The 22,215-nt window shown below is 40.8% G+C and overlaps 1 long non-coding RNA gene across 2 annotated transcripts; it reads left to right on the top strand.

Moving 5' to 3' along the window:
* The first annotated feature begins 277 nt into the window (after nucleotides 1–277).
* Nucleotides 278–17,947, top strand: LOC139318456 (uncharacterized). Of its 2 annotated transcripts, none has more exons than XR_011600512.1 (3): nucleotides 278–398; nucleotides 10,456–10,549; nucleotides 17,872–17,947. It is a non-coding gene; the product is annotated as an uncharacterized lncRNA (long non-coding RNA). The 2 variants fall into 2 exon arrangements; XR_011600511.1 differs by lacking the exon at nucleotides 17,872–17,947 and adding an exon at nucleotides 14,481–14,566.
* The last annotated feature ends 4,268 nt before the right edge of the window (nucleotides 17,948–22,215 follow it).

Genomic DNA, 22,215 nt, shown 5'->3' on the forward strand with positions numbered 1-22,215 from the left:
AGGAAGAAAAGGAAGAGGAAGGAGAAAGAGAGGGGGAAAGGGAAGAGGAAGGAGAAAGGGAGGGGAAGTGGAAGGGGAAGGGAGGAAAGAAGGGGGAAGGGAGGAAGAAAAGGAAGAGGAAGGAGAAAGGGAGGGGGAAGTGGAAGTGGAAGGGAGGAAAGAAGGGAGGAAGAAAGGTAAGGGGAAAGAGAATGGGGGGAAGGGAGGGAGGGAGGGAGGAAGGAAGGAAGGAAAGGAAGGAAGGGAGGAGGGAGGGAGGGAGGGAGGGAAGGAAAGATAGATTTTCAATGCTCCTTGCCAGATTCCTACAAAGAAACTTAATGCGGGGAAACCAACAGGAAGTCAGAAGTTGTTCCTGAGCCATTGTCTTTTTGCCCTTCCTTGATCATTCTGTTCAGGTAAGGAAATAACAATGACTCAGTGGGACATGGATATTTTGTGTGGTTTAAGTTTGTGTGTGTGTGTGTAATTTGTAAACTCACCACCAGCATCCATCAAAAGGAGGATGGCTGGCCAGCTATCATTTGCCTGACCAAACATAATTACATCTCATGCTGTTTCTTTTCCCTGATATTTCTGCTGCAGCTGAGGGAGGTGGGGGCAGGATATTGAGGAGTCGGGGGATACAAATATGAGCAGCAATATGAATAGAAGAAGAAAAAGATGAAGAAAATTATTCCTGTGGCTTAAAGAGTGTGCTAGCTAAAGGAAAGTTATGTTTTTATCTGTTTTATCTGTTCCATACAGCTGATAAGGACAAACACACTTCTAAAATACAGAGATATATATTCCCATGACTCTTAATGGGCTTTTTATGGAGCTGCAGAACTCGTTGGGTGACATGGTTACCAGATCTGGAGGAAGCTGATAACATAAGGTTACTAAGCAGGCCACATTTTCCAAACCAGACAAGAAAAGTGTGTTAGCTGACAGATAACCAATACGAAACTTTAGGAAAGAATCTAAGTGAAAGACTGACCAGTTGGGCCCTTCCATCCAAGCAAACCTCACTTAAGAACTTTTGGGTTCTAATATGGTTCAGTCCAATGACAGAGCTTTGATCATGCTGTTGTAGACAGAAACTTGACTTCTCTTTCTTTCTTTCTTTCTTTCTTTCTTTCTTTCTTTCTTTCTTTCTTTCTTTCTTTCTTCTCCTTTCTTTCTTTCTTTCTTTCTGTTTCTCTTTCTTTTTCTCGCTTTCTTCTCTCTCTCTCTCTCTCTCTCTCTCTTCTCTCTCACACACACACACACACACACACACACACACACACACACACACACACACTGATTCTGTCCTTAATATGAACTCTTTGGAGTCTATTTTGATGCAGCTCTCTATGACTTCCTCATAGCCAGAAATCCTTGGGTTGTGCAACATTTCAGAATGTGAGGCTGCACTTACCCTTTTGAATAGTGCCCAGGTCTGCCCCACATTAAAAGTGGGGCCATTAGAAAAAGAAATCGTGAAAATGTGGCTGGACCAAAGCCAGGGAGATGTAATTTGTGTTAATAAGATTGTCCTTCAGGTTAATCGTTTCTCCTGGTTTGCTGCAAACTGTGAAATTTGTGGGGTGGGGAAAAGAGGTCAGGCTAAAGATCCTAACTCAGTTGCATCTTCCGGAAGAAAACAAAGCACAGGGTCAGCAACTCTATAGTGTCAAATTGTGCAGCTGCCCCATTTGCAAAAACACTTTTCGGGGAAAACCACTCTGTCAGCTCCGTCATAAAAGGCCAAGGAATAAGGACAAGCTGAGAAAAAATTCTGGGAGACGATCAGAGCTTTGAGAAAGCAATGGAAAGCAACTCCCTCAAAAGAAATTATGTCCAGGGAATAACTGCCACTTTGTTCTTTCCATGCCCCATTGTCTTTGTAGTCCTGCCCCATTGCCTCATAAAGACAGCCTAATAGCCTCATTGACCTCATTAGGCACATGATGAGCTGCATCCAATCAAATACAGTACTTGCTTGGGATCCATCTGGTCAAATGCCCTGCTGCTGTACCCACTCAGAAATATGCTCTAATTTGCATAAGACTATAAAGAAGGACTGTGACCCCACCCCCACCCTTCTTTAGGTCCATCGATAACTGCAATGAATAGAATAATAGAATAGAATAATATTCTATTGAATAGAATAGAATGAATAGAATAATAGAATAGAATAATAACTTTACTGTCACTTTGAATGTACACTAATTGGTATACATTAAAATGAAATTTTGTTGCGTACACCTTCACATTTGAAATCCAATTTTTTATACTACTGTTCTGTGGGTGTGGCCTGGTGGGCATGGTGTGGCTTGGTGGGCGTGGCAGGGGAAGGATACTGCAAAATCTCCATTCCCTCCCCACTCCTGGGGGAAGGATATTGCAAAATCTCCATTCCCACCCCAGTCTGGGACCAGCCAGAGGTAGTATTTGCCGGTTCTCTGAACTATTCAAAATTTCTGCTACCGGTACTCAGAACCTGTCAGAACCTGCTGGATTTCACCCCGGGTCACCACCTCCAATACACACTACATAAACACGGCTAAATGAATGAATGAATGAATGAATGAATGAATGAATGAATAAATAAATAAATAAATAAATAAATAAATAAATAAATAAATAAATAAATAAATAAATAAATATTATGTATATACCTATATATATGACACAAAGAAACAACACAATGCTGATATTACCGGAAAGCATTCTGTGTAATGTGTTATGGTCTATGGTTCAAATGTGCCCTTGGGAAAATTCTCCTACAATTGATATTTCAGAATCCTGAGTGATGCAGGAACAGTGGAAGACAGAAATGGAAACCTAGACACAGGAGCTCTCAATTTAAAACCATTCATTTGGCATCCATTTGAAGTTACAATGACAGTGAAAAAAGTGACCTCACATTTAGACATTTTCAGCCTCTCCATGGTCATGTGATCAAAATTTGGGCGCTTGGCAACATGCATGTATTTAAGTAAGGTTGTGGCATCCCAGGATCACATGGGTGCCATTTGTAACCTTCCCAGTTGGTTCCAACCAGCAAAGCCAATGGGAGTAACTGGATTCGCTTAATAACCACACCAAAAGAAGGTTATAAAATCGGGCATGACTCAATGATCATCTTGTTCAATGACAATTCTGGTCCCAGTTCTGGTGGTAAGTCAAGGACTACCTGTGTGCATAAACTCCCAAGAGGCTCTGGGGACCATCCCCAATGCTTTCAGAGGTAATAGACATCTCAGAACCTTCAAGCTTTTATAATGTGGGAAGAAATATCCATCTGGCTCAGTTCCAAGCCAAGGGAAAGACACTGGAAAGATGGAGGCTGATTGGAAAGATGGTTTAATGAGGAAGCAGAACCACATGGGTTCTGGGTAGCTGACCACATGGAGTTGAGAGGGGGGGCTGTTTATACCTTCTCTTGGGCTTTGCCCTTGAACTTCCTGTTCCTGTGCAAGAACATATATTCTATTGATTATTGTAGGAGTCATAGCTGGCTCGTAGGTTGAGCAGCCAGGTTTGGTTGAAGTTTGGACTGAGCAATATCCTTAGGAGATTGTACATTGTAGTGAGCTCTGCTGCTAGTGTGCTAATAGTATCCTATTATGTCCTGGAGGGTCATGTCTTAATCCATCATCTTGGAGCTGAAGGTCTTTTGTTTTATACTGTAGATAGGATGGCCCCGGGGTGAAATGTAAAATTTGTTACTACCAGTTCTGTGGGCATGGCTTGGGGGGGATAATGTGACTGGGTGGGCGTGGCCAACTTTTTTTTTTTTTTACTTTTCAAAGTATTTTTTCTAATGCTTTGAAAAGCCTCTGCTGATCAGGCAACAAAACTGGGATCGTCAGAGAGGCTTTTTAAAAAATGCCTCTCTGACAATCCCAGCTGAGTTGCTTGATCGGCAGAGAGGTATTTTTTAAAAAGCCTCTCTGAGGATCCCAGCTGAGTTGCCTGATCGGAAGAGAGGCTTTTTAAAAAATACCTCTCTGCCGATCAGGCAACTCAGCTGGGATCGTCAGAGACTTTTCAAAGCATTTTTTTTACCACCTCTTCGGCCAAGGGGTTGCAGAAAAAAATGCTTTTAAAAGCCTCTGATGATCCCAGCTGAGCCGCGCGATCATCAGAGGCTTTTTTTTTTTACTTTTAAAAGCATTTTTTCATCGGAAGAGGTGGTAGAAAAAATGCTTTTAAAAGTAAAAAAAAAAGCCTCTGATGATTGTGTGGCTCAGCTGGCATGGGGGGGGGGGCAGGGATTTTTGCTACCGGTTCTCCGAACCACCCACCGCCATCGCTACCGGATCGGGCGATCCAGTCCGAACTGGGAGCATTTCACCCCTGGATGGCCCAGTCTTTCTTAATGGGCAAAAAAAAAAATCTGCTGGGGGCTATTAAGAAAGGGGCTGCTTTCCAAGAGCATGCTTCTCCATTTCTCATCCAGGAAAATATAATATTCTGCCTTTTTAATATTTTTCAAAGTATTTCATTCTTCTAGGAGAGGGGGGGTCTTCCCTCAATAAGAAAGTGAACCTTGCAAGCAGAAGAGTCCCGGTGAGTTTCCGGCTTGATCAGAATTGCCTGCAGACAGCCAGAAAAAGCTGCCTGTGTGCACCCCGTTTAAACGAAGCATTTCAAATGACTTTGCATGCATCTGCTCAACCTCTTAAAAGCAATTGTCTCTCTCCTGTCTCCTTTTACCCTCTCTGTGTACTTCACCAGAGAGAGAAAGAGGAAGGAAGTAAATGTTACCACCAAGCCAGATACAGAATCAAAAATAGAAACATAACTGTACTTTCAGAGGGAGATCCCACACTCAGAAAAGGTCAACATCCTGAAGCCCTATCTAGCCCAAATCTAGCCCAAATCTAGCCGCTCAATTCTTCCTGCCTTCTTTAGTGTTATGGAAAGTGTAAGTCACTCATTGCTACAAAAACAAGGAAATGCTTCTAACTGAGATGGGGTGGGGGTGGGTGGGATATCATTCAGGTTTTTGAGACCCTCTGGAGACTGGGCTATTTTACTGATTTATGTATTAGATTTATCACCCAGGGCAATCTAGAGTCAGCAGTTATGAAACATTAAAAAGCCATCCACTGAAAAGAATCAAAATGACATAGAGAACCATAAAACCTAACAACCATAGTATGGTCACCATCTCGGACATAAACCTCAACATAAGGCTGCCTAGTACACTTCTGCTTTCAAGAGTTGTCAGGAAGCCAAAGTTGTAGGAACCATCATCAGTTCAAACAGAAGAGCAGCACATAACAAGTCTCGGTAGCCTCTTGAGGAAATCAAGGACTATTAGCACAACTGGAAGGTTGATTCCAGCTAGAGAAAGTTCCTAAAAATACATTGGTGCCAAGCTATGTGGGGCTTTGTAAGTAATGGCCAGTACCTGATTTACATTCAGATGTTAATTGAAAGCCAAGGCAAGACAAAATACATCATGGTGGCAAGTCCCAGCCAGTAAATACATCACTGTAATTCTAAATCATTTGAAGCTTCCAGGTGGATTTCAAGAGTAGTCCTTTGTAAACCATATTGTGATATTTCAGCTATATAGTCATGAACTTCATGAAGGCATGAACTGCTGTTGCCATATGCTTGCTTTACAGAATATGTCCAGTTACTTTAGCCTGCTTTGACAGGAGTTGACCAGCTTTTCAAATGCAATATAGTTTCCCCAGATGCTGGGGTCACATCACACATTCTTTCCAATTCTCATGTAATTTCAGTGATCTCACCATTAACATCTTGCAAATTCTCACTCCAAAGCCCAAGGGATATGTAAAAATATCAACATCTCACAAGATTTGGCAATTTGTGAGATTACAGCCATTAAAAAAAAAAAGCCTGTTAAATTTATATATATGGATTTCTGATCTAACCACTCATATGGTAAGCCATCCATAAATTCTGCATAAAGGACACCATATTATTTACTTCTTCACTTGTGAACTTTGGAGGGAGTCCTATCAAGGGCATCTGAAGAAGGGATTAAAAAATTAAGACCTGCCCACTTTTATGTGTGTTCAGGGGGGAGGCTTCAAAAATTTTAGCAAGGGGTTCTCTGCCTGGTTGCTGGGTGGGTGTGGCCATGGTAGGCATGGCCTAGTCAGCCACCTGCACCATGGCCAGGGAGGGCAAAATGGGCCCGTTTCTGGTCTTCCCGAACTTCCGGTAGGCCAGTTTTTCACCCTCCCCAAGCCTCTGCACGCGCCCTGCACTTACCTGCATCCAAAACAGGCCGCGTGGGGACTCCTGGGAGGGTGGGATCAGCCAGACCAAATCAGCCGGGATTTGGGGGTTCTCTGAACTGCACCAAATCTTAGCTAGAGGTTCTCCCGAACCCCTGTGAACCCCCAGCAGCCCATCCCTGTGTGTGTTGCATTGTGTGTTAAAAAAAGATTGTTGCTGACTACCAGTTTTCCTGGTTTTGAAAAAGGGTTAGATCAATTCATGGGAGTCCTCAGGTTCCAACGCCATTACTTTTAATGGCAGTGTGACTACTTCTGAAGGCCATCTGCTGGAGACGAGTAGGCTACTAATTTGTGCAGTTGTTGACCTCTAGGAGAACAGATTTCTGAATTAGATAGGCCAGGGATCCAATCCAGAAGGATACTGATGAATGATGATGGCTTTAAATTTATTGGCCACCCAATTCAATTATGTTCTAATGCTTATGTTCTGTTATCTTTTTATGATTGCAGCAGTGGTTGCCATCTTGACGGGTTGTTGTTTTTTTAACACAATTTCACCACCCTGAGGAGGTCCTTGGATCCTACATTGTATTGTATTTTTTAACTGGCTATGATCTTTGCAAAACTTTCCCTCTCTTTTATGGCCCACAACTCTGATGTCTTTTAAAAAATCTTTCTGTTTGGTTTTCTCTTGTCTTTTAAAGGGGCTATTTTTATCTTGTAATTGTATGTCTATATTGCTGTCAACTGCTTTTAAGATTCTTATAATGAATAATAGGATAAAAGCCTAGGTAAAATTTTCCTTGGATCCAGCATGTCTATGGAAGTGAATTGTGGTTGGTGAAAGAAAGGAAGAAAGGAAGAAAGGAAGGAGGGAAGGAAGGAAGGAAGGAAGGAAGGAAGGGAGAGAGAGAGAGAAAAAAATAAAGAAAGAAGGAAAGAGAGAGAGAGAGAAAGAGAAAGAAAGAAAAAGAAAAAGAGAAAAAGAAAAAGAAAAAGAAAGAAAAAGAGAAAGAGAAAGAAAGAAAGAAAGAAAGAAAGAAAGAAAGAAAGAAAGAAAGAAAGAAAGAAAGAAAGAAGAAAGAAAGAAAGAAAAAGAAAGGAAAAAAAAAGATGTATTTATCCATCTAGAATGGACAGTTCAATTTGCCCAGGTTTGCTAAGAAGCACTGAAAAAAGTGACTTATGAATCCAGGTTCACTTAACAACAGTCTTACTAAGTTAACAACTGCAGTGATTCATTTAACAACTGTGGCAAGAAAAGTCATAAAATGGTGTAAAATTCATTTAACAACTCTGTCTCTTAAGGATAGAAATTTTAGGATCAATTGTGGTCATCAGTTGAGGAATACTTGTAATAAAAATAGAATGGAAAATATTTATTTCTTTTATTTATTTCCCGCCTTTATTATTTTTATAAATAACTCAAAGCAGGAAGCATATCCAATACACCTTCCTCCTCCTATTTTCCCCACAAAAACAACCCTGTGAGGTAGATTGGACTCAGAGAGAGTAACTGGCCCAACTCACCCAGGTAGCTTTCATCGCTAAGGTGGGACTTGAACTCGCAGTCTGCCACTTAGCCCTCATTTACTCTGAAAGGAATATAGAGGGCTGCAAATGAATTGTTGTGGAGGGTAGGTGATGGAGGGCACAAATTATTCTTCCTAGGTTTACAGAGAGGGACAAAAACCTTACAATCCTTTATTCCTTCAAAATAGCTAAACTCCCTCTCTCTTAAATTCAGTCCACAAAATATATGATCCACAAATTATACCTTGATTTTCTTTGTTCCAGATTTTTTTTCTTGGGGGGTGGTGAAGGAGAAATTTGTTTTCAGCAGTGAAGAAAAAAGACAAATCTTATTGGGGATTTTGATTGGCTGGTTGTTATTTTTTTGTAAACTGCCAGAGACTATTGACTTGGATGGTTTTAGAAATTTGATTATACGTATAAATAAAGAAAAACTTCCTGCTGAATGCCTTAGGACTTGTACGACCTTAACAGTTGGTAATGGCATTGCCCTTTTTAACCTATCCATGTCTTTTTTTTAATGACAGGTCTCATTAAATTGAGAGTATGAATTCTATACAAGGTACCTTTCAATGTTTATTATCTGTAAGATGTTCCAGAAGCTTTTCCTGGGTGACAGGTAGAAGAGAAGTCCTTTAAATAATAAATAAAAATCTCAGGGATGTATTGAAATGCCATAGTCTGAGACATTTCTGTTCAATTTTACAATATTCAAACCAGACCACTGTTTCTAAAGTCTGGTGGCATACAAATGCCATAAATAAAATTAAAAATAAGTACTAGAGCTGCTCCTCATCCTGAAACAACAGGCCTGCTCTGAACAATGATGTTGAGTCCACGCAGGCATATGGAGAAACATCTGCATTCACCAAAAATTAATTGCTTATGATTTTCTGAGAAAGGAGCTGAAGAAGGGGAGGGTGACCAACTAGGTTTAATGAGATAGCAGCAAAAAAATAATAATGGCAAAAATCATAAGGCGCACAACAGAGATGGGTTTAACAATTGCATTATGCTTTCTTCTTTCTGAAACCAAGAAAATTGCCTGGTCTCCTAACTTGGGTAAATATTTTTTGCACAATTTCCACTTGGAAAATCTCAGTCCCATGGTCACAGCCAGAAAGGAATTGTTGAAGAGACCCAAGGATAGTGAAGGCCAGGGAGCCAATGAACTTATGCTACTGATATGTGGTGCTAAAATGGCTAATTTTTGCTGGCAGCAGAAGGGAGGGGTAAGAGGGAGAATGTTGTGCCTCCCAGAACCCACCCCACAAGTCCTGAAAATTGACCATAATTAACAGAAAAACAACATTGGAAGGAACCTTGGAGGTCTTCTACTCCAATTTCCTGCTCAAGCAGAAGACCCTATTATCATTCCAGACAAATGGATCTGATGATATCATCAACTGTGCCCCATCTGAGGTCATCATCAAAAAGTTCTCCAGAAGGTTGGAAGGCTGAACTTTAGAGTGTTATTTCCCTTCATGCTTTCCCTTCATGTCTCTGAATCTGCCTCTTGATGAGATCCCACTGGGGCAGCAGTAGGCCATGCACCCTATATCTTCTGCCACCATTATGCACCTCAATTCTGGCCCATCCAGAAGTTGCGCCCCGTTTCTCCTTTTCTACTGTTGCTTTCTTTCTCTGTGGGCGGCCGAAGGTGGGTGGTGTGAAAAAATTGGCTGATGCACATTGTTTGGCAGGGGAAACCTGCCAATTACAAGGGTTTTTAGTCATTGCTGTCAACAGCCCCCTTAAGCAGGGTTTCTGAACGTAATTTATAGTTATGGGGCCTTCCACATCCCCTTAGATCTCTCTCTATATATATATACCTACAATGGCTCAAGAAGACTATTCTGTCATGTCTCTTTCTCCACCACTTTCTCCTTCCTCCTCTTTTCATTTCTAAGGCAGAATTACAGTGGGATTAAGAACAGTAGGCTGATTGCTATATCCCAAAGTCTGACTCAACAGGAAGCGTACCTCGTTAAAATGGTGGGCACATTTGAATCGGAAATTAGCAACCAGCTGGGAGATCGGCAAACAGAGCATTGAAGCACGCAACCTCTTGTTGGGCTGACTCAGTTGAGAGGCTACAAAGAGAACGGGTGACTGCTTGGATGCTGCAGAATTGGGGAAGAAAATGATACTTGGCTTCTAAAAGATCGAAGTTATGTCTGGAGAGATGTTAGACTCACTTTTGAACCAAGTCTGATTTCAGGCCTTTTTCACAATGAAGCAAAATCTTTTGTTTTTAAATGCCCATTCTACTCAAAGCCCAGCCAGCCAGAGGTGGGTTTCAGCAGGTTCTGACCAGTTCTGGAGAACCAGTAGCGGAAATTTTGAGTAGTTTGGAGAACCGTAGTAAAAATTCTGACTGGCCCCGCCCCCATCTATTCTCTGCCTCCCAAATCCCAGCTGATCAAGAGGAAATGGGGATTTTGCACTAACCTTCCCCTGGAGTGGGGTGGGAATGGAGATTTTACAGTATCCTTCCTCTACCACACCCACCAAGCAATGCCACGCCCACCAAGCCACACCCACAGAACCGGTAGTAAAAAACTTTGAAACCCACCACTGCAGCCAGCCAAGCAAAAATAATCCAGAAATAAATGCAATAGCACAAAACAGTTCTGTGCAGCTTTCCACCTACCCATAGTGACAGCACTGTTTAATCTCCTATTAATACAGGTAATTAACTTTCAAAGTGTTACATCTCTCCTGGCAGATTTCGCATGAGTTCTGTTGGTGCATGTTGAAGAATTGCTTAGAAGTCCTCACCTCATATTTTGTCACCCTCTGAATAGCAGTCAGATTTGCAGGTTTGTGAGACCAGTTTTATTACGTATTGAGTGTATATAGTTGTGTTAACCCTGCTAAAGTGAAACCATCCTTTAAATGACCCTCATTGTTAGCTCTAACTATTTTGGAGAGAAACTTTGAACATTTATATTTGGGTGGGTTTTTCAAGCATTATAATTGGTTAAGACCTTGTGGGCCCGGAGTATAAATTACAGGCATTTACCTGCTGTTCCTCAGTTCGTTTTGAGTCAATAAATACTGCTATAGCTTTGCTGGTCTGGTTCTTGCCTTCTGAAGCCCACTACACAATAGTTTAGTCCTTTATTGAGACATGCACTACTGTTTGGCAATGTGACTGGCCACTTGAACAATTTACTTTAACTAACATTGGAGTCCTTGACCGAGTTCAAACACAGTATCCTATTGTGCTGCAGTCTATTGCATTGGGTTTTGATTTAGTGTGTTCTGTGGATGTCTTTGTTTGATACAACTTGAGAACCCAGGACCACAGGTGGATTGAGTATTGAGTGAGCAGCCCCATAGTTCTTTCAAAATCTGCTGCCAAATTGTAATTTCTGGTCTGATAGAAGCTATTCAATGCATGGGAGATAAATTATATTAACTTCCTGTGGAACTAAGTAGCTTATTTGCTCAGGTGGCTCCCTGCGTTTTGCAAAGTTGGCATCTGTTTCATCCCAAAGCCATGAGCCCTGATACTTTGAATTGCAAAGTAATTATTGAAAAGTACCACTGTCCTCCTTTGACATTGCATCACTTCAGGTTTTGTGGGGGGGGGGGGCGGAGGGCGGGAGGATGGCTTGATCCAACTGCTTAACATTGCTCAGAGGATACAGGTACACCAAGCTACAGAAGAGAAGCCTCCCCAGACCAGTCTTGGCTTAGAGCCTCCTCACTAAAAAATCCTGATCAATGCTTCCTCAGTTTAGGCAGTGAGCAAAATTCCCATAGCAATCTTTGAAAGGAATATTTATTTAATGGAATGGAATGGAACGGAACGGAACGGAACGGAACGGAACGGAACGGAACGGAACGGAACGGAATGGAACAGAATAAGATGGAAGGGACTTTGGAGGTCTTTTAGTCCAGCCCCCTGTTCAAGCAGGAGAACCTATACCATTCCAGATAAGTGACTGTCCAGTCTCTTCTTAAAAACCTCCAGTGATGGAGCGCCCATAATTTCTGAAGGCAAACTGTTCTACTGGTTAATTGTCCTCACAGTTAAGAAGTTTCTCCTTAATTCCAGGTTGCTTCTCTCTTTGATTAGTTTTCAACCATTGTTTCTTGTCCTACCTTCTGGTGCTTTGGAGAATAATTTGACCTCCCTCTTCTTTGTGGCAGCCCCTCAAATATTGGAATACTGCTGTCATGTCACCCCTAATTCTTCTTTTCTTTAGACTAGCCAAATCCAAATCCGGCAGCCATTCTTCATACGTTTTGGTCTCCAGGCCTTTAATCATCTTAGTTGTTCTTCTCTGAACTTTTCCAAATATCTCAATATTTTTTTGTAGCGTGGTGAGCAAAATTGGCTGCAGTATTCCAGGTGTGATCTTACTAGGGCTTTATAAAGTGGTACTAATACTGTGCGTGATCTTGATTCTATGCCTCTGTTTATACAACCCAGGATTGTATTAGTGTTTTTTGGCTGCTGCTGCACATTGTTGGCTCATATTCAAGTGATCATCTACTAGGACTCCAAGGTTCCTCTCACAGTTACTGTTTTTGAGCCAGGTCTCAATTTGGTTCTATTTGTACCCTGCTACCTATTTTCTATGAACATTTTTATGGTTATCTTTTAAAAATAATCTCCCTGGCCAATTTTTCTGCAGCTTGTAGTGCGTGGCACCAAGTTGGGCTGCTGTCTACAACCTCTAAAAGAGAGCAAAGGCATGTTTTGTGTTGCCATTGTTTCCAATGGTGTATCTTTTATTTTTTTCATTTCAGACACAATCCTCTGTTCCATGTCTCTTAATCCCAATGCATTAAAACATTAATAGAGCAAATATCTCCAAGAAGATAAATTAGAATAAGTGATATAATTATTTCATAGTTTTAAACATCAAGCCAATTATCCTTTAAAAAATTATCGGTTTATTTATTTATTTATTTATTCAATTTATATGCCGCCCCTCTCCGAAGACCCAGGGCGGATCTTCAGATTAGTTTGCACTAATACTATAATGCAATTCATTAAGGAAGCTTTTACAAAAGAAATATAATAGTGAAATATATATTGCCTATACCCATGATGGCGAACCTATGGCACGCGTGCCACAGATGGCACACGTAGCCATATCTGTGGGCACGCAAGCGCTGCCCTAGCTCAGGTCCAGCGCGCATGCACAAGCCGGCCAGCTGATTTTGGGGCCTTCCGGGCCCACTGGAAGTTGGGAAATGGGTTGTTTCTGGCCTCCAGAGGGCCTCTGGGGGGGATGGGGAAGGGCATTTTTGCCCTCCCCAGGCTCCTAGAAAGCCTCTGGAGCCTGGGGAAATCGAAAAATGGGCCTACTGGGCCCATCATGCCATCATGTGCCAAAAGCAGGGGAGCGAGGGAGGGTCATGCGTGCATGCGCAGGGTGGGGCAGGCCACATTGAATTATGGGTGTGGGCACGCACATGCACGACCTCCTGCTTTCCCCCTGCTTTTGACATGTGACAGCAAAAAGGTTAGCCATCACTGGCCTATACAGTTGTACATACTAAACAATGTAAACTTTCAAAAAACAAATTTAAAACAAACAGATATTGGAAAAATACTGTCTAATTTAATGAAAAGAAGGACTAGGGCTGATACGATAGCAGTGTTCCAATATCTAAGGGGCTGCCACAAAGAAGACGGGGTCAACTTATTCTCCAAGGCAGGATAAGAAGCAATGGGTGGGAACTAATCAAGGAGAGAAGCAACCTAGAACTAAGGAGAAATTTCCTGACAGTTAGAACAATTAATCAGTAGAATGATTTGCCTCCAGAAGTTGTGAATGCTCCAACACTGGAGGTTTTTAAGAAGAGATTGGACAGCCATTTGTCTGAAATGGTATAAGGTCTCCTGTTTGAGCAGGGGGTTGGATTAAAAGATCTCCAATGTCCCTTCCAACTCTATAATTCTGTTCTGTCTGTTGGGTACAGTGTTTAAGTCTCAAACAATTAGAAATGTATTGATTGATCCATGTCTAATCTCAGTCAGGATTGCACAAACACTAAATGTTTGGCAGACTGAGGCAAATTAATCTCCTAATCCTTCCTGTTGGAAGAAATATCCTTCTGGATTCAGTTCCAGGTGGGGAAAAAGACACTGAATTCATGGAAGTTGCTTGGAAAGTGTTAAGTATGGGCCGTAAAGAAGGACTGGACACTCTGTTAGCAACAAATACTTTATTTAAGCTCCATAACTGCAATGGGGAATCCCAGCCACGGCAGCTCCTTTTATAGCCCGGAGCTGTCCGCAGCTTCAGCCATTGATGCTTGCTTAAGTTTCCACTCCCAGGTCTCTTTCGTTGATTGGCTCGTTTGAATCTGCCATTCAATACTCAACAGAAAGGTTTATTGATGAACAGGATCACATGGCTTGAGATCCTGGGCAAAAAAGGGAAGGGATGCTGAGAGTCTCTGGGTTTTATACCCCCTCTGGCTTTGAACTTCCTGGGGCTCAAGAAGAGTATCCTAATTGGTTGCTGTTAGAGGTCATAGCCAGCTTTTTAGGTTGTCTCTGTGTTATGCTTGGTTGAATCTTGCTGGGTGATGATGTAATGAAAGGGCTTTGGGCAATTCCTACTATGGCTCTGCCTGAAGGAGATCTTTGTTATGTTGAATAGATTGGCCCAGGCCTTAATGACCCATTGACAAAGGTGTGGGGGGGCGGGCTGAGATTCTGCCTCCCTTTTAGGGAAAATATCCTGCCCTGTTAATATTTCCTAAAATATCTCATTTTCCTAGGAGAGGGATGGATGCTAACTTCCTACATTCCAAAGGCTAATCATCTCCCTTTAACCTTGAATAACCAACTTTCTAACTAGTTTATGGGTAAAATGTCTGCAATGCAGATTAAATGCAAATAAACATGTTGGAATGGTGGGTAAAATGTTAATGAAGCTTTTAAAAAGGTCAAGAAAACTTAAAGAGAAATGAAGAAGCGAGGAGAAAAATCTAGGAAATGTACAAGGTTGGTATTAAATTTAGTTTTCTTGTGGTTCAGGATGTCATGCAAACTCTGACTGTTTAGCTAATTCATGCTTCAACAAATTACACAAATGCTGAAAATGGGTTAATTCAGTAATTAGGCTGATTATGTTCTGTCAATGTATTTATGCATTTTTTCTAAATGCAAGAAATGCAAGTTTGAACTGACACAAGAAACCGTCATAATTTATTAATAGAATATGCCTCCAGCATTCTATTAATTATCTAAATATGATCAATTTAAATTCTGATCTAAAATATTAACAGTATTTCATATGCCTGGGAATATCATCAGCTCAGTTGTAGTACAAAAGCCAAGTGCTGGAAGCTATGTTCAATTGGAAAGATCTGGAAAGCTTACCTATAGACCATATTTTAGAAAAATTGAGAGAATTCTTCCTTCCTTGTGAATTTCAGTTACTCTGCTTTTCAGGGATGGATCCATTCCTCTGGATCATTTTCCCTCAGAATCACAGACCAACATAATCAGCCTCATTCCATTTTTTGTACTTATCCTTTTTGTCTTTCAGTTTATCAGAGAGATCTTGGTGCAACCATGCTAGTTTCTTCTTGGATTTCTTGTCTTTCTTTTTCAATGGTATTGTTTTAGACTGGTCTTTTATAATAATATTTTTCAGAGTTTCTCATACTTCTTGAGTTGTTTTTCCCTTTAGGATTTTTATCAATTTTTCTTAGGATCTCTCTCAGTTTGTTAAATCAGCTCTTTTAAAGTTAAAGACACTGGTTGGATTATATTCTATTGCTTGTGTTTGCATTATATTGAATTCCAATATGATGTGGTCACTCTCACCTAAGGTTCTGGCAACTTCAACTCCCTCTATCACTTCTTCTCTATTAGTAAGAATTAGGTGCAGTATAGCTTTTCCTCTAGTTCTCTCCTCTACTTTTTGGATGACAAAGTTGTCAGCTAAATTGGTTAAGAATATGTTCGATCTCCCACTTGCTACAAAGTTTGTCTCCCAGTTGATATCTGGGTAGTTAAAGTCTCCTATTATTATTGTGGTATGTTTCCTACATACATTTGTTAATTGATTAGCAAAGAGTTCATCTATTTCTTCTGTTTGGTTGGCTGGCCTAAGCAATGTCATTTTCCCCCTTTTATATTGACCCATATGGATTCTAGGAGTTTTTTATTCTTGGTTTTGTGTATTTCTATAGAGAAGTATTGATCTTTTATATATAATGTAACTCCACCTTCTTTTTTGTTAGATCTGTTTTTTTGAATAGTTTATAATAAATGTTTTTAAAATAAAGTTAATGTTGGTGGTTTTAATAGATACAGTGTATGTAAACATTAATGATATATTAACGTTGTTTTTAGCTGATGATTGGGAGCATCCCAGAGTTTCATATCTGATGGGCAGCTATACAAATGTTTTGAATGAATGAATGAATGAATGTTCTTTGTTATGGTTATTGATCAAGCACAACTACTCTAAAAGTAAGAAGATCATTAACTCACTAACCCTTGTCAAATATAACAGACTGCAAAGCAAAAATGTATTGTCTGGAGGGAAATGGATGGATCTCTGTCAGAGAATGAATAATTTAAGTTTTAAAAAAAAAGCCAAGTGCACGGAGAACTTTGTTATTAAATGGGTTATGAGGTGAAAGTAGTTATCAGAAAGCTGTAAAATTGAGAATAAAAAATGATGGGCTGTAGTTTCAAAGTCTGCAGGACTGTAAGGGCAAAGTCAGGTTGCAGAAGGAATGGCCTCAGTTTCCCCTCCATGATTGCTATGAGAAGCACATTAAAGTAGACTAAGGATGAAGCTGTTGTTTCTATTTATAATTGGATAGAATTTGATGTACATTAATTTCATATAGGGCTGGTCTTAGAGTCATGGACTGACAAGACACAAAACCATCCTTATGTTAAGAAATTTGTTGTATTTGGCTTTCCTTAACTAACCCTTCCTTTTGCAAAAGCAGGAGCTAACCAAGAAGAAATAAATGCTGAGCAGAGTTTATAGAGTATAGCAGGGGTGAAATGCTCCCGGTTCGGACCGGCTCGGGCGAGTAGGTAGCGATGGCAGTGGGCAGTTCAGAGAACCGGTAGCAAAAATCCCTGCCCCTACCCACCATGCCCAGCTGAGCCGCGCGATCATCAGAGCCTTTTTTTCCTTTTAAATGGCTCTGACGAGCCAAGCTCTGACGATCCCAGCTGATTAGCAGGCAACTCAGCTTGGATTGTCAGACCCATTTAAAAGAAAAAAAGTTTCTTTTTTTTCTCCCCCCCACCCCCACCCCAGCCTCCAGCTTGCTTACCTTAGCTGCTGGTCGCAACGCCTGCTGCTTGCTGTAATACCTGCAATCCATTGCATCAGCAAGCAACTGAATCTCCCTGCCTGCAATCAAGCTCATCGGTGAGCAGCTCTATCTGCAACTTTAAGACTTGTGGACTTCAACTCCCAGCAAAGCTGGCTGAGGAATTCTGGGAGTTGAATTCCACAAGTCTTAAGGTTGCCAAGGTTGAAGACCCCTGTTCTATAGGGTAAGTTTTTTTCCCCTTTTGGGAGCTTTAAAAAAAATAGTTAATTGGGGTTTTTTTTAGTTGTTCTTTTTTTAGACCTAGCCATTTAAAGTTTAGGAAGTTTTAAATTTAGCTGCTTTTATATAAAAATAAAAATAAATTAAAATAAAATAATATTTGTGCAGCTTTCTGAGATTTAGTGTGTTTCTGTAGTGTTTCACTCTAACTACACAAACACACAAAATCTCACAAAGCTGTATGTGGAATTTTGTGTGGGTAAAGTATGAAAGTTGTTTTTTTGGGGCTTTTTGTGGCTGTGTGAGGTTCCTGCTTGTTGTGGGGCCATTTTGGGTCTAGCACAGCTGCTTTTACATTGTGGGTGAGCCAGTTGTGTTGTGTTGTGTTTTGTATGTTAAAAAAGGGCAAAGAAGTGACATTGACTTGGCCAAACCCACCCAGTCACCTTACCACCAAGCCCCGCCCACTAATTAAGCCACACCCACAGAACCGGTAGCAAAAATTTTTAGATTTCATCCCTGGAGTAAAGGTAGAGGCCATAGTTGGGATTGGTAACACAGTTGTTAAGTGAAGCGGTTGATAAGTGAAACCACCACGGTACTTACGATCTTACTTCAGCTTTCCTTTGCTTTACAGGGAGGACTGATTGCAAGGTTATTTTTTCACTCTTGTAATAACTCTGAACAGTCACTAAATAAGGACTACCCGTTGGACAAGTGAGTCTCGGTCAATCCATAGCCAAATAAAGTTTTAATTACAAGTTTAAGAACTTAAAGGGGGGAAGGGGAGAATAAACAACAAAATGATTATTTTGATTTTAGAAAGTTAAAAATGGCTTAAGGCTTCAGATGAATTTGAAATAAGATTTTGGAATGAATCATAAAGAATTCTTTATATTCTTTATATTATGGAAGACGAACAAGTTTTACCTGGCAAGATTGAGACCTGCTGAAAGTGGATTAACAAATGACAAGCTATGAGAATGACATGGGAAAAGATGTTACACTAGCTATACAACAGGACCTGGCTGATGTTTTAATCATTAAAAGGGATATTCAAACAATAAATCAAGAAAGTGAGCTGGATAATTTGCTATATGGGATTTATAAAAAAAAATGCTTGTTAAACTTTTGAAGAACCTTTTTTTGAAGTTAGGATGATGGAAGTTTGGTCACGATAGTAACAGTATTATTATTTTTTTGCCTTTTTCTTTTCAGTGTCAGCAGAAGAAGTGACTTTACCAGAAGTCCCCATTCATTCTCAAACTGCTTTTGCGGGACTGAGAAACAGAAACAGCAGGGGCATGAAATTACCTCTGTATTTTGTTCTAAAATTGTGTGAATGGAAATGCCTTTGGTATATTTTGTAAAGTCCAGCAGGGTTCAAAATCTGCAAGATGACAGCACCTTTGGACTTTGATTATGAAGCCACACCTGCCATGTTGCAGATTTGCAAATTACACTCCTGTTTGCAAATAAATATTATCTAAGCTGGTGGGTCTTAAATGTTTTGCTGTCAGCACCTCTTCCATCTTTAAAAATGGTGGAGGATCCACAAAGCTTTGGTTTATGTGGTTTATATCTATTGATAAGTACTGTATTAGAAATTAAATCTGAGAAGTGTTAAAATATTTATTCCTTAGACTTTGCAGATCTCCTGAAAGGATCTCAGGTGTTCCCAGACCACACTTTGAGAATCACTGATATAGGCTTATTATGTTGTTAACGATTAAAATTAAACTTTATTGGCAATGTACGTGTCAGGTTTCGAGGTCGTCTCAAATAAATTGCATTTCAAACAAAGTCTTTGATGAAAAACTCCCATTTATTAAGCACAACATTCTAACTCCGACTCCATCGTAGCCAACACTGACTTCCAGACCCAAAACCCTCCCTTTCCGTTCCCCACTCCTCTGCACTCATTGGCCATCTTCCAAGTCACTCTACCCCTAATCTACTGCTCCAGCTCAAAGGAATTTCCCCCCTCCCATCCCATCTCCTAGGGGATATTATCACCAGGGAAAATAAGTAGGTGAAAAGTCAAACGTCCCTTTCCAGATGCCTCCGCTTCTCCTTCTTATGTCAGCACTAGAGTAAATGCAGCTTGAAGTGCTGACAGTACGATTACTAGTTATAATCCTTTAATAAAGGGTGATGAATGATGATTTTGAATATATGTTTCAGAACTGAGAACTTACAGAGGACAGTTTGAAGCATCTTGCTTTACTAAGTCCCCATCCCCATTTTCAAACTAACTGCTGTAGCATCTATTCCTGCTGCTGTTGGTTCCTTAGCTCTATTTCAGCAAGATGCTTTGACCTCTTTCTTGAGTCGTCTTTTAAGTTACCAGACTCTTCAAGGAACAGAACACATTAGAAAGTCTTCCTGCCAATGGCGGTAACCATCGAGTCTTCTCTAGATGGAGCTAGATTGTCTCATACTAACATCTATAATGTCAACTCAATAGTCACAGGAAATTGTAGAAAAAAGAAAATTAGAAAAAAATGGATAGTATAAAAACTTCATAAAGTTTGTATGCATATACAATAGGGAGCAAAAATACTTTTTTCTCAATTAAGCTGGCTGGAAAATGTAGGATTCTTAAAAGATTCCATACCCAAATAAGTCAAATGCAACATATTCAATTTTTCATGAATTGCTCATATTTGCATGTACAAATGTGTGCATATACAAATTTGCATGTACAAATGTGCCTTCTTTTGGACTCTTCTTGAAAGATTGTATAGTAAATATTTCTTCACTGCCACCCGTGAAGTAGGGGGACATGAAAGGAGACTCCTGGAAGGTTGCATTACAGATAGTCTTCAAACTACACAACCACAATTTAGCCCAAAATTTCTATTGCTAAGTGAGACTGTTGTTAAATGAGTTTTGCCCCATTTCACAACCTTTCCTGCCACAGTTGTTAAGTGAATCACTGCAGTTGTTAAGTTAGTAACTTGGGTGTTAGGTGAATCTGGCTTCCTCATTGACTTTGCTTGTCAGAAGGTGGCAAAAGGACCTTAGGACACAGCAACGGTCATAAATATGAATCAGTTGCCAAGCGGCTGAATTTTGATCATGTGACCATGGGGATGCTGCAATGTTTATAAGTGTGAAAAATGGTCATAAGTCACTTTTTTCAGTGTTGTTGTGTGGGAAAGGAGAAAGGAGTATTGTTTTTACAGAAATTGTAGAACAGGGGTGTCAAACTTGTGACGACATGAAAATCAAGGTGTTGGTCATTACCTTTAAAGCCCTACATGGTTCAGGGCCAGGCTATCTTCAAGATTGCCTTCTACTACATAGCTCCCAGCGATCGGTAAGATCTCACAGAGTCGATCTCCTCCGGGTCCTGTCAGCTAAACAATGTCAGTTCGCGGGCTCGCGGGGGAGGGCCTTCTCTGTGGCTGCCCTGGCTCTCTGGAACCAATTACCTCCTGAGGTCCGGACTGCCTCCATCCTATTGGCCTTCCGCAAAGTGGTGAAGACCTGGCTCTTCCGGCAGGCCTGGGGCCATTGATCTCATTATAATGATCTTGTGAGACCCGGCCACGAATTGGAGTGCATGTGTTTTAACGTTTTTAAAGTTTTTAATGTTTTAATGTTTTTCTTTTTAACATTTTTTATGGGATTGTTCGCATTGTTTTATTCTTTGTTGTAAGCCGCCCAGAGTCCCTTGGGAGTTGGACGGCATAGAAATGCAGCAAAATAAATAAAATAAATAAATAAATGTGACATATCACAACTTTTTTCCCTTCGCTAAACTGGGGATGGGCGTGGCCAGCACACGACACATCCGTCCGCGAGTTTGACACCCCTGTTGTAGAAGGACTACAAAAAGGACTACCCTAGAAACTAATAGTTAATAGAGATAAATTGTAAATAAGGGGCAGTGGAAAATGTATTCATTTTAGGCGCCTTGCATAGATTGTGACGACCTGAGTGCTCCGCCAATGAGGAAAAGGTGGGAGGCAAACTTGCGACGATGATAGGGAATATAAAGAAAGTATATTGATGGCTTAAGTGTCCACTGTACTTGTGTGTATGTGCAGTGAACCCTCTTTGCAAAGTAGCAAATAAAATTACCATTGTTTTCTTATTTAAGTTTGGATTTGCAATCATTTTAAACTAGACAATGAACCCCACATGTTGTAACTTTGAAACATCTCTAAACAAACCGTGATAAGTTGAGGAGTACCAGTGGTGGGTTTCTACTGGTTTGCTCCAGGGGTGAAATCTAATTTTTTTTACTACCAGTTCTGTGGGCGTGGCTTAATTAGTGGGCGGGGCTTGGTGGTAAGGTGACTGGGTAGGCGTGGCCAAGTCAATGTCACTTCTTTACCCTTTTTTAACCTACAAATCACAACACAACACAACTGGCTCACCCACAATGTAAAAGCAGCTGTGCTAGACCCAAAATGGGTCTAAACCCCCCCCCCAATTAATTATTTTTTTTTAAGCTCCCAAAGAGGAAAAAAACTTACCCAATAGAACAGGGGTCTCCAACCTTGGCAACTTTAAGACTTGTGGACTTCAACACCCAGAATTCCTCAGCCAGCTTTGCTGGGAGTTGAAGTCCACAAGTCTTAAAGTTGCAGATAGAGCTGCTCACTGATGAGCTTGATTGCAGGCAGGGAGATTCAGTTGCTTGCTGATGCAATAGATTGCAGGTATTACAGTGTTGCGACCAGCAGCTAAGCTGGAGGCTGGGGGGGAGGGGCGGGGGCGGGAGGGGGGAGAAAAAAGAAACTTTTTTTCTTTTACATGGCTCTGGCAATCCAAGCTGAGTTGTCTGATTAGCAACTCGTCAGAGCCATTTAAAAGGAAAAAAAGTCTCTGATGATCTCACGGCTCAGCTGGGCATGGGGGTCGGGGACAGGGATTTTTGCTACCGGTTCTCCGAACTGTCCGCTGCCATCGCTACCTACTCACCCGAGCCAGTCTGAATCGGGAGCATTTCACTCCTGGTTTGCCTCCA

This window comes from Pituophis catenifer, unplaced genomic scaffold (genome assembly GCF_029215685.1).
Source record: "Pituophis catenifer annectens isolate HBS135680 unplaced genomic scaffold, rPitCat1.0.hap2 SCAF_1, whole genome shotgun sequence".
NCBI classification, from domain to species: Eukaryota; Metazoa; Chordata; class Lepidosauria; order Squamata; family Colubridae; genus Pituophis; species Pituophis catenifer.